At 47.8% G+C, this 15543-nt stretch overlaps 2 long non-coding RNA genes and 1 pseudogene across 2 annotated transcripts; 2 read left to right on the top strand and 1 right to left on the bottom strand.

Moving 5' to 3' along the window:
• The first annotated feature begins 1045 nt into the window (after positions 1 to 1045).
• LOC115188935 (uncharacterized) lies at positions 1046 to 1583 on the top strand. Its single transcript, XR_003876637.1, has 2 exons — positions 1046 to 1226; positions 1268 to 1583. It is a non-coding gene; the product is annotated as an uncharacterized LOC115188935 (long non-coding RNA).
• Positions 1584 to 3975: 2392 nt separating this feature from the next.
• LOC115188873 (transmembrane protein 8B-like) overlaps positions 3976 to 15543 on the bottom strand; it is a 13031-nt pseudogene continuing 1463 nt past the window's right edge.
• Positions 5970 to 8928, top strand: LOC115188860 (uncharacterized). Its single transcript, XR_003876613.1, has 8 exons — positions 5970 to 6096; positions 6168 to 6312; positions 6355 to 6396; positions 6571 to 6657; positions 6974 to 7915; positions 7958 to 8102; positions 8237 to 8622; positions 8665 to 8928. It is a non-coding gene; the product is annotated as an uncharacterized LOC115188860 (long non-coding RNA).

The following is a 15543-nucleotide window of genomic DNA, read 5'->3' as shown; positions in this document are numbered from 1 at the left end:
TGTTACTGTCTGTGTGTTAACATGAGGTTCTATTCATGTTACTGTCTGTGTGTTAACATGAGGTTCTATTCATGTTACTGTCTGTGTGTTAACATGAGGTTCTATTCATGTTACTGTGTAAACATGAGGTTCTATTCATGTTACTGTGTAAACATGAGGTTCTATTCATGTTACTGTGTAAACATGAGGTTCTATTCATGTTACTGTGTAAACATGAGGTTCTATTCATGTTACTGTGTAAACATGAGGTTCTATTCATGTTACTGTCTGTGTGTTAACATGAGGTTCTATTCATGTTACTGTCTGTGTGTTAACATGAGGTTCTATTCATGTTACTGTCTGTGTGTTAACATGAGGTTCTATTCATGTTACTGTCTGTGTGTTAACATGAGGTTCTATTCATGTTACTGTCTGTGTGTTAACATGAGGTTCTATTCATGTTACTGTCTGTGTGTTAACATGAGGTTCTATTCATGTTACTGTGTGTTAACATGAGGTTCTATTCATGTAACTGTCTGTGTGTTAACATGAGGTTCTATTCATGTTACTGTGTGTTAACATGAGGTTCTATTCATGTAACTGTGTGTTAACATGAGGTTCTATTCATGTAACTGTCTGTGTGTTAACATGAGGTTCTATTCATGTAACTGTCTGTGTTAACATGAGGTTCTATTCATGTTACTGTCTGTGTGTTAACATGAGGTTCTATTCATGTTACTGTCTGTGTGTTAACATGAGGTTCTATTCATGTTACTGTCTGTGTGTTAACATGAGGCTCTATTCATGTTACTGTGTGTTAACATGAGGTTCTATTCATGTTACTGTCTGTGTGTTAACATGAGGATCTATTCATGTTACTGTGTGTTAACGTGAGGTAGAGGTTCTATTCATTATTTAACAGCCCTGCAGGTCCAGAGAATCCATCAGATTCCCTAATAGATGTAAAACAGATTAACACACACAGCTGGGCACCAAGCACACACTGTACGAGGGATTATGGGTAATCCTCCAATCTGATGTCCTCTGGTGAATCACACACCAAAAAACACTATGGAAACAGACCTACTGTACTAGATCATTTTGCCATGGAGACTAGGATGGAAGGGCGCTATGGAAACTGTCCTACCGTAATAGATAATGTTGCCATGGAGACTAGGATGGAAGGGCTCTATGGAAACACCCCAAATCTTTAGAGAGATTTATTTTGTTTTGATTTGTATTCTGAGGTAACAGGAAGTAGACTAGAGTAACCAAAGATGAACATGAGGTAACAGGAAGTAGACTAGAGTAACCAAAGATGAACATGAGGTAACAGGAAGTAGACTAGAGTAACCAAAGATGAACATGAGGTAACAGGAAGTAGACTAGAGTAACCAAAGATGAACATGAGGTAACAGGAAGTAGACTACAGTAACCAAAGATGAACATGAGGTAACAGGAAGTAGACTACAGTAACCAAAGATGAACATGAGGTAACAGGAAGTAGACTACAGTAACCAAAGATGAACATGAGGTAACAGGAAGTAGACTACAGTAACCAAAGATGAACATGAGGTAACAGGAAGTAGACTACAGTAACCAAAGATGAACATGAGGTAACAGGAAGTACACTACAGATGAACATGTAATTTCAGAACTTCAACTTAAATCAGATAAATCTTAGCGTGTGTCCAAAAGCAGAATGTATCTGTCATCCAGTGGTAGGGTTCGTCAACTTCACATCACTGCCTTGGCTGAAGCAAAACCCTGCACCCAGGCACACCTCTGGAATGAACACGGTAGAATGACTAGACGCGCGGCAGAATGTCTAGACGTGGCGCGCGGCAGAATGTCTAGACGTGGCGCGCGGCAGAATGTCTAGACGTGGCGCGCGGCAGAATGTCTAGACGTGGCGCGCGGCAGAATGTCTAGACGTGGCGCGCGGCAGCATGACTAGACGTGCGGCAGAATGACTAGACGCGCGGCAGAATGACTAGACGCGCGGCAGAATGACTAGACTAGACGCGCGCTAGAATGACTAGACGCGCAGTAGAATGCCCACAAAACATGTCAAGTATCAACTTGTTAGCCAGGGTTCAACTTGTTAGCCAGGGTTCAACTTGTTAGCCAGGGTTCAACTTGTTAGCCAGGGTTCAACTTGTTAGCCAGGGTTCAACTTGTTAGCCAGGGTTCAACTTGTTAGCCAGGGTTCAACTTGTTAGCCAGGGTTCAACTTGTTAGCCAGGGTTCGTGTGGCTCAGTTGGTAGAGGATGGTATTTGCAACGCCAGGGTTGTGGGTTCGATTCCCACGGGGGACCAGTACGGAGAAAAAAATGTATGAAATGTGTGCATTCACTACTGTAAGTCGCTCTGGATAAGAGCGTCTGCTAAATGACTAAAATGTAAATGTAAGATAACCAAGAATTTACAACTTTCAGATGAGACTAAACAAGGTGACGATTAAATATTGACGTAAAAGATTATCAGGTCTTTAAGAGTTTATTCGGAAGATAACAGCTCTATAAACATTATTTTGTGGTGCCCCGACTTTCTAGTTAATTACATTTACCTGATTAGCTTAAATCAGGAAATATTTATTACAGAGAAATCATTTTATAGAATAGCATGTCATATCACTTAATCATTATTCACCTCAACACCAGAAAATTTAAAATGCTTCATTCTAACTTAATATCACTGTGAAATATAATCAATATGACCAGAAAAATCTGAGTTATGGTGGAAATGGTCTTACAGAGAGAGAGAGAGGAGAGGCACTGGATACACAATCTGATTTGTTTCAAAAGCAAATACAAATTCAGAGAAAAACCTCTAGACAAATTACATTTAGATGTCATTAAAATGACATTATTACACTTAGTCATGAAAGTGCTTTAAGGAGAAGGAAAGGAGTTAGGAACGGAGGGAGGATATAGAATTGGAACAGGGCCCATTGAGGTGCGGGTAAGGGAGTTAGGAACGGAGGGAGGGTATAGAATTGGAACAGGGCCCGTTGAGGTCAGGGTAAGGGAGTTAGGAACGGAGGGAGGGTATAGAATTGGAACAGGGCCCATTGAGGTCAGGGTAAGGGACTAAGGAACGGAGGGAGGATATAGAATTGGAACAGGGCCCATTGAGGTCAGGGTAAGGGAGTGAGTCTACAGGTGCTAACTGTACTGGTAGACTACAACTCATTGTGCTAATGCTAGTTAGCGTTGGCTGGTGAAAACGACCTTCAACTTCCTCCGAACTGCACACAGAGACATAAATTGTATCGATGAGGAAAAACATCTTCATTGCTAGAATCTTCCACTATTCTTTAGTCAGGGCTGTTCAGTTCTGGTTCTGGAGGACCAAAACACTTCTGTTTCTGCTTGTTAATTACACTCACCTGGTGTCCCGTGTCTGAATTGGGCCCGTATTAGGAGAGGCCTGATCTATACCACGTCTGAATTAGTCCCGTATTAGGAGAGGCCTGATCTATACCAGGTCTGAATTAGTCCCGTATTAGAAAGGAGAGGCCTGATCTATACCATTGAACTTCCCTGCTTTAACTAGCAGTCTTCATCTATCTAGTAGTGCATCTAAACTAGAGAGGAGGATGAGGAGGAGGAAAGGAGGAAGAGGGAGGGGCAAGACGTGATGGATTAGCAGGCAGTGATGTCACCGTGATGTCATATAAATATATTAGTGTAAAAACATTCATATCCTCGACTAGAAATATATGTCATATATATATATATATATATATATATATATATATGTATATGTGTGTGTGTGTGTGTGTGTGTGTGTGTGTATTTATTTATATCTATATTTTTTTTATATATATATTTATATATATATATATATATATATATAAAAATGAATAAATAAATACACACACACACACACACACACACACACACACACACACACACACACATACATATATATATATATCTATACATACATACCGGCATAGAGCAAAGCTGGGACCATACCAGTATTATATATGTAGTGAAAAGGTTTTTAAACATCATTAATGTTTTTCCCATCTATAAAACACTAGATTTTACATCATTAATGTTTTTCCCAGCTATAAAACACTAGATTTAACATCATTCATGTTTTTCCCAGCTATAAAACACTAGATTTTACATCATTAATGTTTTTCCCATCTATAAAAGACTAGATTTAACATCATTAATGTTTTTCCCAGCTATAAAAAACTAGATTTTACATCATTAATGTTTTCCCAGCTATAAAACACTAGATTTAACATCATTCATGTTTTTCCCATCTATAAAACACTAGATTTTACACCTAGCAGGTTTTAAAACATCATAAATGTTTTTCCCAGCTATAAAAACACGAGATTTTACACCCAGCAGGGTTTTAAAACATCATTAATATTTTTCACAGCTATAAAACACTAGATTTTACACCCAGCAGGTTTTTTAAAGGACAAAACCAAACTTTTTTTTTTACCATGAACCCCCAAAAACCAATCTGTCCAATCCTGGTATGGTCACAGCCCTGATACCCATGAGAAAGTCGGTCTCCACAGGTCCAGGGGGGTTCAGAGGTCATGTAACGGTGTATAACTCGTCCTTCGTGCTGTGACAGAGCGTGCAACCACAGACGGTCGGTCTCCTCAGGTCCAGGGGGGTTCAGAGGTCATGTAACCACAGACGGTCGGTCTCCTCAGGTCCAGGGGGGGTTCAGAGGTCATGTAACGGTATATAACTCGTCCTTCGTGCTGTGACAGAGCGTGTAACCACAGACTGCGGGCCTCCTCAGGTCCAGGGGGGTTCAGAGGTCATATAACGGCGTATAATTCGTCCTTCGTGCTGTGACAGAGCGTGTAACCACAGACTGCGGGCCTCCTCAGGTCCAGGGGGGTTCAGAGGTCATGTAACGGCGGATAACTCGTCCTTCGTGCTGTGACAGAGCGTGTAACCACAGACTGTCGGTCTCCTCAGGTCCAGGGGGGGTTCAGAGGTCATGTAACGGCGGATAACTCGTACTTCGTGCTGTGACAGAGCGTGTAACCACAGACTGTCGGTCTCCTCAGGTCCAGGGGGTTCAGAGGTCATGTAACAGGGTATAACTCGTCCTTCGTGCTGTGACAGAGCGTGGAACCACAGACTGCGGGCCTCCAGGCGATAACGGAGTCCGTCTCTCCGGGAGGTAAGAGGAAGACAACGCTGGAGGCGACCAGGACGTGCCACAGAGAGTGTGTGTACAGGTAGTTGTCCTCCGTCTCAGCGAACACGTACACACACACGCCGATCAGCACCGAGGCCAGGCCCGGGAGGAGGAAAAGAACCCAGCGGCGCCAAGATGGAGGGTAACAGCGTCTCCTCTTCACCCCTCGATACACCTGGACAACACACACAGCCTTAACCCTGGCAGAAGGAAACCCCTCCATACACCTGGACAACACACAGCCTTAACCCTGGCAGGAGGAAACCCCTCAATACACCTGGACACACACAGCCTTAACCCTGGCAGGAGGAAACCCCTCGATACACCTGGTAAAAGACACAGCCTTAACCCTGGCAGGAGGAAACCCCTCGATACACCTGGTAAAACACACAGCCTTAACCCTGGCAGGAGGAAACCCCTCGATACACCTGGACAACACACAGCCTTAACCCTGGCAGGAGGAAACCCCTCGATACACCTGGACAACACACAGCCTTAAACCTGGCAGGAGGAAACCCCTCGATACACCTGGACAACACACAGCCTTAACCCTGGCAGGAGGAAACCCCTCGAAACACCTGGACAACACACACACACAGCCTTAACCCTGGCAGGAGGAAACCCCTCGATACACCTGGACAACACACAGCCTTAACCCTGGAAGGAGGAAAACCCTCGAAACACCTGGACAACACACACACACAGCCTTAACCCTGGCAGGAGGAAACCCCTCGATACACCTGGACAACACACACAGCCTTAACCCTGGCAGGAGGAAACCCCTCGATACACCTGGGAACAGACACAGCCTTAACCCTGGCAGGAGGTCACCTCAGGAGGTCCCCATGGATATATAGTTACCCAGGAGGTCCCCATGGATATATAGTTACCCAGGAGGTCCCCATGGATATATAGTTACCCAGGAGGTCCTCATGGATATATAGTTACCCAGGAGGTCACCCCAGGAGATCCCCATGGATATATAGTTACCCAGGAGGTCCCCATGGATATATAGTTACCCAGGAGGTCCCCATGGATATATAGTTACCCAGGAGGTCCCCATGGATATATAGTTACCCAGGAGGTCCCCGTGGATATATAGTTACCCAGGAGGTCCCCATGGATATATAGTTACCCAGGAGGTCACCCCAGGAGGTCCCCATGGATATAGAGTTACCCAGGAGGTCCCCATGGATATATAGTTACCCAGGAGGTCACCCCAGGAGGTCCCGATGGATATATAGTTAACCAGGAGGTGCCCGTGGATATATAGTTACCCGGGAGGTCCCCGTGGATATATAGTTACCCGGGAGGTCCCCGTGGATATATAGTTACCCGGGAGGTCCCCGTGGATATATAGTTACCCAGGAGGTCCCCGTGGATATATAGTTACCCAGGAGGTCCCCATGGATATATAGTTACCCAGGAGGTCCCCATGGATATATAGTTACCCAGGAGGTCCCCATGGATATATAGTTACCCAGGAGGTCACCCCAGGAGGTCCCCATGGATATAGAGTTACCCAGGAGGTCCCCATGGATATATAATTACCCAGGAGGTCACCCCAGGAGATCCCGATGGATATATAGTTACCCAGGAGGTCCCCGTGGATATATAGTTACCCGGGAGGTCCCCGTGGATATATAGTTACCCGGGAGGTCCCCGTGGATATATAGTTACCCGGGAGGTCCCCGTGGATATATAGTTACCCGGGAGGTCCCCGTGGATATATAGTTACCCGGGAGGTCCCCGTGGATATATAGTTACCCAGGAGGTCCCCGTGGATATATAGTTACCCAGGAGGTCCCCATGGATATATAGTTACCCAGGAGGTCCCCATGGATATATAGTTACCCAGGAGGTCCCCATGGATATATAGTTACCCAGGAGGTCCCCATGGATATATAGTTACCCAGGAGGTCCCCATGGATATATAGTTACCCAGGAGGTCCCCATGGATATATAGTTACCCAAGAGGTCCCCATGGATATATAGTTACCCAGGAGGTCCCCATGGATATATAGTTACCCAGGAGGTCCCCATGGATATATAGTTACCCAGGAGGTCCCCATGGATATATAGTTACCCAGGAGGTCCCCATGGATATATAGTTACCCAGGAGGTCACCCCAGGAGGTCCCCATGGATATATAGTTACCCAGGAGGTCACCCCAGGAGGTCCCCATGGATATATAGTTACCCAGGAGGTCACCCCAGGAGGTCCCCATGGATATATAGTTACCCAGGAGGTCCCCATGGATATATAGTTACCCAGGAGGTCACCCCAGGAGGTCCCCATGGATATATAGTTACCCAGGAGGTCACCCCAGGAGGTCCCCATGGATATATAGTTACCCAGGAGGTCCCCATGGATATATAGTTACCCAGGAGGTCCCCATGGATATATAGTTACCCAGGAGGTCCCCATGGATATATAGTTACCCAGGAGGTCCCCATGGATATATAGTTACCCAGGAGGTCCCCATGGATATATAGTTACCCAGGAGGTCACCCCAGGAGGTCCCCATGGATATATAGTTACCCAGGAGGTCACCCCAGGAGGTCCCCATGGATATATAGTTACCCAGGAGGTCACCCCAGGAGGTCCCCATGGATATATAGTTACCCAGGAGGTCACCCCAGGAGGTCCCCATGGATATATAGTTACCCAGGAGGTCACCCCAGGAGGTCCCCATGGATATATAGTTACCCAGGAGGTCCCCATGGATATATAGTTACCCAGGAGGTCCCCATGGATATATAGTTACCCAGGAGGTCACCCCAGGAGGTCCCCATGGATATATAGTTACCCAGGAGGTCCCCATGGATATATAGTTACCCAGGAGGTCCCCATGGATATATAGTTACCCAGGAGGTCCCCATGGATATATAGTTACCCAGGAGGTCCCCATGGATATATAGTTACCCAGGAGGTCCCGATGGATATATAGTTACCCAGGAGGTCCCGATGGATATATAGTTACCCAGGAGGTCCCCATGGATATATAGTTACCCAGGAGGTCCCCATGGATATATAGTTACCCAGGAGTATATAGTTACCCAGGAGGTCCCCATGGATATATAGTTACCCAGGAGGTCCCCATGGATATATAGTTACCCAGGAGGTCCCCATGGATATATAGTTACCCAGGAGGTCCCCGTGGATATATAGTTACCCAGGAGGTCCCCGTGGATATATAGTTACCCAGGAGGTCCCCATGGATATATAGTTACCCAGGAGGTCCCCCCAGGAGGTCCCCATGGATATATAGTTACCCAGGAGGTCCCATGGATATATAGTTACCCAGGAGGTCACCCCAGGGGGTCCCCATGGATATATAGTTACCCAGGAGGTCACCCCAGGAGGCCCCCATGGCTGAATAGTTACCAAGGAGGTCCTCATGGATATATAGTTACCCAGGAGGTCCCCATGGATATATAGTTACCCAGGAGGTTACCCCAGGAGGTCCCCATGGATATATAGTTACCCAGGAGGTCACCCCAGGATGTCCCCATGGATATATAGTTACCCAGGAGGTCCCCATGGATATATAGTTACCCAGGAGGTCCCCAAGGCTGAATAGTTACCCAGGAGGTCACCCCAGGAGGCCCCCATGGCTGAATAGTTACCCAGGAGGTCACCCCAGGAGGTCACCCCAGGTGGCCCCCATAACCAGTACAGCACACAGGATGGGCCCCAGGAGGTCACCCCAGGAGGTCCCATGGCTGAATAGTTACCCAGGAGGTCCCATGGCTGAATAGTTACCCAGGAGATCCCATGGCTGAATAGTTACCCAGGAGGTCACCCCAGGAGGTCCCATGGCTGAATAGTTACCCAGGAGGTCCCCCCAGGAGGTCCCATGGCTGAATAGTTACCCAGGAGGTCCCATGGCTGAATAGTTACCCAGGAGGTCCCATGGCTGAATAGTTACCCAGGAGGTCCCATGGCTGAATAGTTACCCAGGAGGTCCCCCCAGGAGGTCCCATGGCTGAATAGTTACCCAGGAGGTCCCCCCAGGAGGCCCCATGGCTGAATAGTTACCCAGGAGGCCCCCATGGCTGAATAGTTACCCAGGAGGTCCCAAGGCTGAATAGTTACCCAGGAGGTCACCCCAGGAGGTCCCCCCAGGAGGTCCCATGGATATATAGTTACCCAGGAGGTCCCCATGGATATATAGTTACCCAGGAGGCCCCCCCAGGAGGTCCCATGGCTGAATAGTTACCCAGGAGGCCCCCATAACGAGCACAGCACACAGGATGGGCCCCAGCATGTTCCATAGTCCTCTTCGGTCCAGCTGCATGGACATCGCTATCAGTAGAGTACCTAGCATAAACAACACCTACACACACACCAAAACAAGTTAGCATGACATATCAAGTGTGTGTGTGTAGTAGGTCTGTGAGTGTGTGTGTGTGTAAGAGTGTGTGTGTTTGTAAGTGTGTGAGTGTGTGAGTGTGTGAGTGAGTGAGTGAGTGAGTGAGTGAGTGAGTGCGTGAGTGCGTGAGTGAGTGAGTGAGTGAGTGTGTGAGTGTGTGACCTACATATTTGAGCGTGTCTCTGACTCGGGCCATGCAGAGAACAGTGACCCAGATAGAACAGACTGAACCCAGGAAGTCGCATGAAGTCGCAGTACTGGAGAGTGTCGTAATCCATGATACACATCACTGTTAAACCAGGCTGGTCACACGCATGGTAGAACTGGAGAGGAAGAGGGAGAGGAGACATAGGAGAGGAGACAGAGGAGAGGAGACAGAGGAGAGAATACAGAGGAGAGAAGACAGAGGAGAGGAGAGGAGAGACAGGAGAGGAGAGGAGAGACAGAGGAGAGGAGAGGAGAGACAGAGGAGAGGAGAGACAGAGGAGAGACAGAGGAGAGGAGAGACAGAGGAGAGGAGAGACAGAGGAGAGGAGAGACAGAGGAGAGGAGAGACAGAGGAGAGGAGAGACAGAGGCGAGGAGAGACAGAGGAGAGGAGAGACAGAGGAGAGGAGACAGAGGAGAGGAGAGACAGAGGAGAGACAGAGGAGAGACGAGGAGAGGAGAGACGAGGAGAGGAGAGACGAGGAGAGGAGAGACGAGGAGAGGATAGGAGAGACGAGGAGAGGATAGGAGAGACGAGGAGAGGATAGGAGAGACGAGGAGAGGATAGGAGAGACGAGGAGAGGAGAGGAGAGGAGAGACAGAGGAGAGGAGACAGAGGAGAGGAGAGACAGAGGAGAGACAGAGGAGAGGAGAGACAGAGGAGAGGAGAGACAGAGGAGAGGAGAGACAGAGGAGAGGAGAGACAGAGGAGAGGACAGAGGAGAGACAGAGGAGAGACAGAGGAGAGGAGAGACGAGGAGAGGAGAGACGAGGAGAGGAGAGACGAGGAGAGGAGAGACGAGGAGAGGATAGGAGAGACGAGGAGAGGATAGGAGAGACGAGGAGAGGAGAGGAGAGACGAGGAGAGGAGACAGAGGAGAGGAGAGGAGACAGAGGAGAGGAGAGGAGACAGAGGAGAGGAGACAGAGGAGAGGAGACAGAGGAGAGGAGAGACAGAGGAGAGGAGAGACAGAGGAGAGGAGACAGAGGAGAGGAGACAGAGGAGAGGAGACAGAGGAGAGGAGACAGAGGAGAGGAGACAGAGGAGAGGAGACAGAGGAGAGGAGACAGAGGAGAGGAGACAGAGGAGAGGAGACAGAGGAGAGACAGAGGAGCGACAGAGGAGAGGAGAGGAGAGACAGAGGAGAGAGAGGAGAGGAGAGGAGAGACGAGAGAGGAGAGACGAGGAGAGGAGAGACGAGGAGAGACGAGGAGAGGAGACAGAGGAGAGGAGACAGAGGAGAGGAGACAGAGGAGAGGAGACAGAGGAGAGGAGACAGAGGAGAGGAGACAGAGGAGAGGAGACAGAGGAGAGGAGACAGAGGAGAGGAGAGGAGGGAGAGAAAGAAGGAGAGACAGTGGAAGAGAGAGAGAGGGGGAGGGAGAGTGAGAGATGGAGAGAGAGAGAGAGAGAGAGAGAGAGAGGGAGAGTGAGAGATGGAGCGAGATACAGGGAGATGGAGAGAGAGAATTGAACATCCCAATTAGGATCTGGCTAAAAATGACTTGAATCAGTTATAGAACCCATTGCCCTTTATGGTTGTGAGGTCTGGGGTCCGCTCACCAACCAAGAATTCACTAAATGGGACAAACACCAAATTGAGACTCTGCATGCAGAATTCTGCAAAAATATCCTCAGTGAACAAACATTAAACACCAAATAATGCAGAGCTGAATTAGGCCGATACCCGCTAATTATCAAAATCTAGAAAAGAGCCGTTAAATTCTACAACCACCTAAAAGGAAGTGATTCCCAAACCTTCCAGAGCAAAGCCATCACCTACAGAGAGATGAACCTGGAGAAGAGTCCCCTAAGCAAGCTGGTCCTGGGACTCTGTTCACAAACACAAACAGACCCCACAGAGCCCCAGGACAGCAACACAATTAGACCCCACAGAGCCCCAGGACAGCAACACAATTAGACCCCACAGAGCCCCAGGACAGCAACACAAACAGACCCCACAGAGCCCCAGGACAGCAACAAACAGACCCCACAGAGCCCCAGGACAGCAACACAAACAGACCCCACAGAGCCCCAGGACAGCAACAAACAGACCCCACAGATCCCCAGGACAACAACACAAACAGACCCCACAGAGCCCCAGGACAACAACACAAACAGACCCCACAGAGCCCCAGGACAACAACACAAACAGACCCCACAGAGCCCCAGGACAGCAACACAAACAGACCCCACAGAGCCCCAGGACAACAACACAAACAGACCCCACAGAGCCCCAGGACAGCAACACAAACAGACCCCACAGAGCCCCAGGACAGCAACACAACTAGACCCCACAGAGCCCCAGGACAGCAACACAAACAGACCCCACAGAGCCCCAGGACAGCAACACAAACAGACCCCACAGAGCCCCAGGACAGCAACACAACTAGACCCCACAGAGCCCCAGGACAGCAACACAACTAGACCCCACAGAGCCCCAGGACAGCAACACAACTAGACCCCACAGAGCCCCAGGACAGCAACACAACTAGACCCCACAGAGCCCCAGGACAGCAACACAACTAGATCCCACAGAGCCCCAGGACAGCAACACAACTAGACCCCACAGAGCCCCAGGACAGCAACACAACTAGACCCCACAGAGCCCCAGGACAGCAACACAAACAGACCCCACAGAGCCCCAGGACAGCAACACAAACAGACCCCACAGAGCCCCAGGACAGCAACACAAACAGACCCCACAGAGCCCCAGGACAGCAACACAAACAGACCCCACAGAGCCCCAGGACAGCAACACAAACAGACCCCACAGAGCCCCAGGACAGCAACACAAACAGACCCCACAGAGCCCCAGGACAGCAACACAAACAGACCCCACAGAGCCCCAGGACAGCAACACAAACAGACCCCACAGAGCCCCAGGACAGCAACACAAACAGACCCAACCAAATCATGTGAAAACAAAAAGGTAATTACTTGAGCAAACTAGAATGCCATTTGTCCCTAAACAGAGAGTACACAGCGGCAGAATACCTGACCACTGTGACTGACCAAAACTTAAGGAAAGCTTTGACTATGTACAGACTCAGTGAGCATAGCCTTGCTATTGAGAAAGGCCGCCGTAGGCAGACATGGCTCTCAACAGAAGACAGGCTATGTGCAACACTGCCCATAAAATGAGGTGGAAACTGAGCTGCTCTTCCTAACCTCCTGCCAAATGTATGACCATATTAGAGACACATATTTCCCTCAGATTACACAGATACACAAAGAATTAGAAAACAAACCCGATTTTGATAAACTCCCATATCTACTGGGTGAAATACCACAGTGACCAATCACAGCAACAAGATTTGAAAAGGTCAACCAGTGAAGAACAAAACACCATTGTAAACACAACCCATATTTATGTTTATTTATTTTCCCTTTTTGTACATCGTTACAACACTGTATATAGACATAATGACATTTGTAATGTCTTTATTCTTTTGGAACTTTTGTGAGTGTAATGTTTTACTGTTCATTTTATATTGTTTATTTAATTGATCTATTTCACTTGCTTTGGTGATGTAAACAATAAAGACAATATAAAAAGATCGGAGAGGTAGACAACAGGTCGGTCTGTATAACTCACAGTAGAGGAGAACATGGTAAAGAGGTAGACAACAGGTTGGTCTGTATAACTCACAGTAGAGGAGACAACAGGTCGGTCTGTATAACTCACAGTAGAGGAGAACATGGTAAAGAGGTAGACAACAGGTCAGTCTGTATAACTCACAGTAGAGGAGAACATGGTGAAGAGGTAGACAACAGGTCAGTCTGTATAACTCACAGTAGAGGAGACAACAGGTCGGTCTGTATAACTCACAGTAGAGGAGACAACAGGTCGGTCTGTATAACTCACAGTAGAGGAGAACATGGTAAAGAGGTAGACAACAGGTCAGTCTGTATAACTCACAGTAGAGAAGAACATGGTAAAGAGGTAGACGACAGGTCGGTCTGTATAACTCACATTAGAGGAGACAACAGGTCGGTCTGTATAACTCACAGTAGATGAGAACATGGTAAAGAGGTAGACGGAGGCCTCGGTGACGTAACAGCGTCGGACAGCGATGACGATGGGCGGGACGAAGAGGTTACTGAGCGTGAGCAGTAGAACCGCTGTCAGCTGACGACCGTACGACTGGGCTGTGATGTCATCGGTACAGCCCCACCCACTCCAACCTGAACACACAGGGGCCAGTTTATTAGGTACACCACCACACTACACAATGTATACAGTCAGTGGCCAGTTTATTAGGTACACCACCACACATACATAATACAATAACACAGACAGTGTCACCAGCAAAGCACCATCACACCTCCTCCTCCTCCATGCTTCACGGTGGGAACCACACATGCCGAGATCATCCGTTCAGCTACTCTGAGTCTCACAAAGACACGGCGGTTGGAACAAATTTGGACTCATCAGACCAAAAGGACAGATGTCCACCAGTCTAATGTCCGTTGCTCGTGTTTCTTGGCCCAAGCAAGTCTCTTTCAAAGTCCTTGACATTTTCCAGATTGACTGACCTTCATGTCTTAAAGTAATGATGGAATGTCATTTCTCTTTGCGTATTTGAGTTGTTCTTGTCATAATATGGACTTGGTCTTTTACCAAATAGGGCTGTCTTCTGTATACCACCCCTACCTTGTCACAACACAACTGATTGGTTCAAACGCATTAAGAAGGAAAGACATTTTACAAATTAACAAGGTACACCTGTTAATTGAAATTCATTCCAGGTGACTACCTCATGAAGTTGGTTGAGAGAATGCCAAGAGTGTGCAAAGCTGTCATCAAGGCAAAGGGTGGCTACTTTGAAGAATCACAAATATATAAAATATATTTTGACACTTTTTCCATTTACCACATGATTCCATATGTGTTATTTCATAGTTTTGATGTCTTCACTATTATTCTACAATGTAGAAAATAGTAAAAATAAAGAAAACCCCTGAAATAAGGTGACCAAACTTTCGAATGATAGTGTACACTATGATAAATGTGTGTGTGTCTCTCTGTGTGTGTGTGTGTGTGTCTCTCTGTGTGTGTCTCTCTCTCTGTGTGTGTGTGTGTGTGTCTCTGTGTGTGTGTCTGTGTGTGTCTCTGTGTGTGTGTCTGTGTGTGTCTCTGTGTGTGTGTGTGTCTCTCTGTGTGTGTCTGTGTGTCTCTCTGTGTGTGTCTCTCTGTGTGTGTCTCTCTGTGTGTGTCTCTCTGTGTGTGTCTCTCTGTGTGTGTGTCTCTGTGTGTGTGTGTGTGTGTCTCTGTGTGTGTGTGTGTCTCTGTGTGTGTGTGTGTCTCTCTGTGTGTGTGTGTCTCTCTCTGTGTGTGTCTGTGTGTGTGTCTCTCTGTGTGTGTGTGTGTGTGTGTCTCTCTGTGTGTCTGTGTGTGTGTGTGTGTGTGTCTCTCTGTGTGTCTCTGTGTGTCTCTCTCTGTGTGTCTCTCTCTGTGTGTCTCTCTGTGTGTGTGTCTCTCTGTGTGCGTGTCTCTCTGTGTGCGTGTCTCTCTGTGTGCGTGTCTCTCTGTGTGCGTGTCTCTCTGTGTGCGTGTCTCTCTGTGTGCGTGTCTCTCTGTGTGCGTGTCTCTCTGTGTGCGTGTCTCTCTGTGTGCGTGTCTCTCTGTGTGCGTGTCTCTCTGTGTGTGTGTCTCTCTGTGTGTGTGTCTCTCTGTGTGTGTCTCTGTGTGTGTCTCTCTGTGTGTGTGTGTGTGTGAGCGCGACCTACCGGCTTTGCAGACACAGGCAGCGTAGAGATAGCTGTACGACCTCAACAGTCGACACTC

This window comes from Salmo trutta, unplaced genomic scaffold (assembly GCF_901001165.1).
Source record: "Salmo trutta unplaced genomic scaffold, fSalTru1.1, whole genome shotgun sequence".
NCBI classification, from domain to species: domain Eukaryota; kingdom Metazoa; phylum Chordata; class Actinopteri; order Salmoniformes; family Salmonidae; genus Salmo; species Salmo trutta.
Note: the sequence above shows the minus strand (reverse complement) of the source record. Positions and strands in the feature narration are given on the sequence as shown.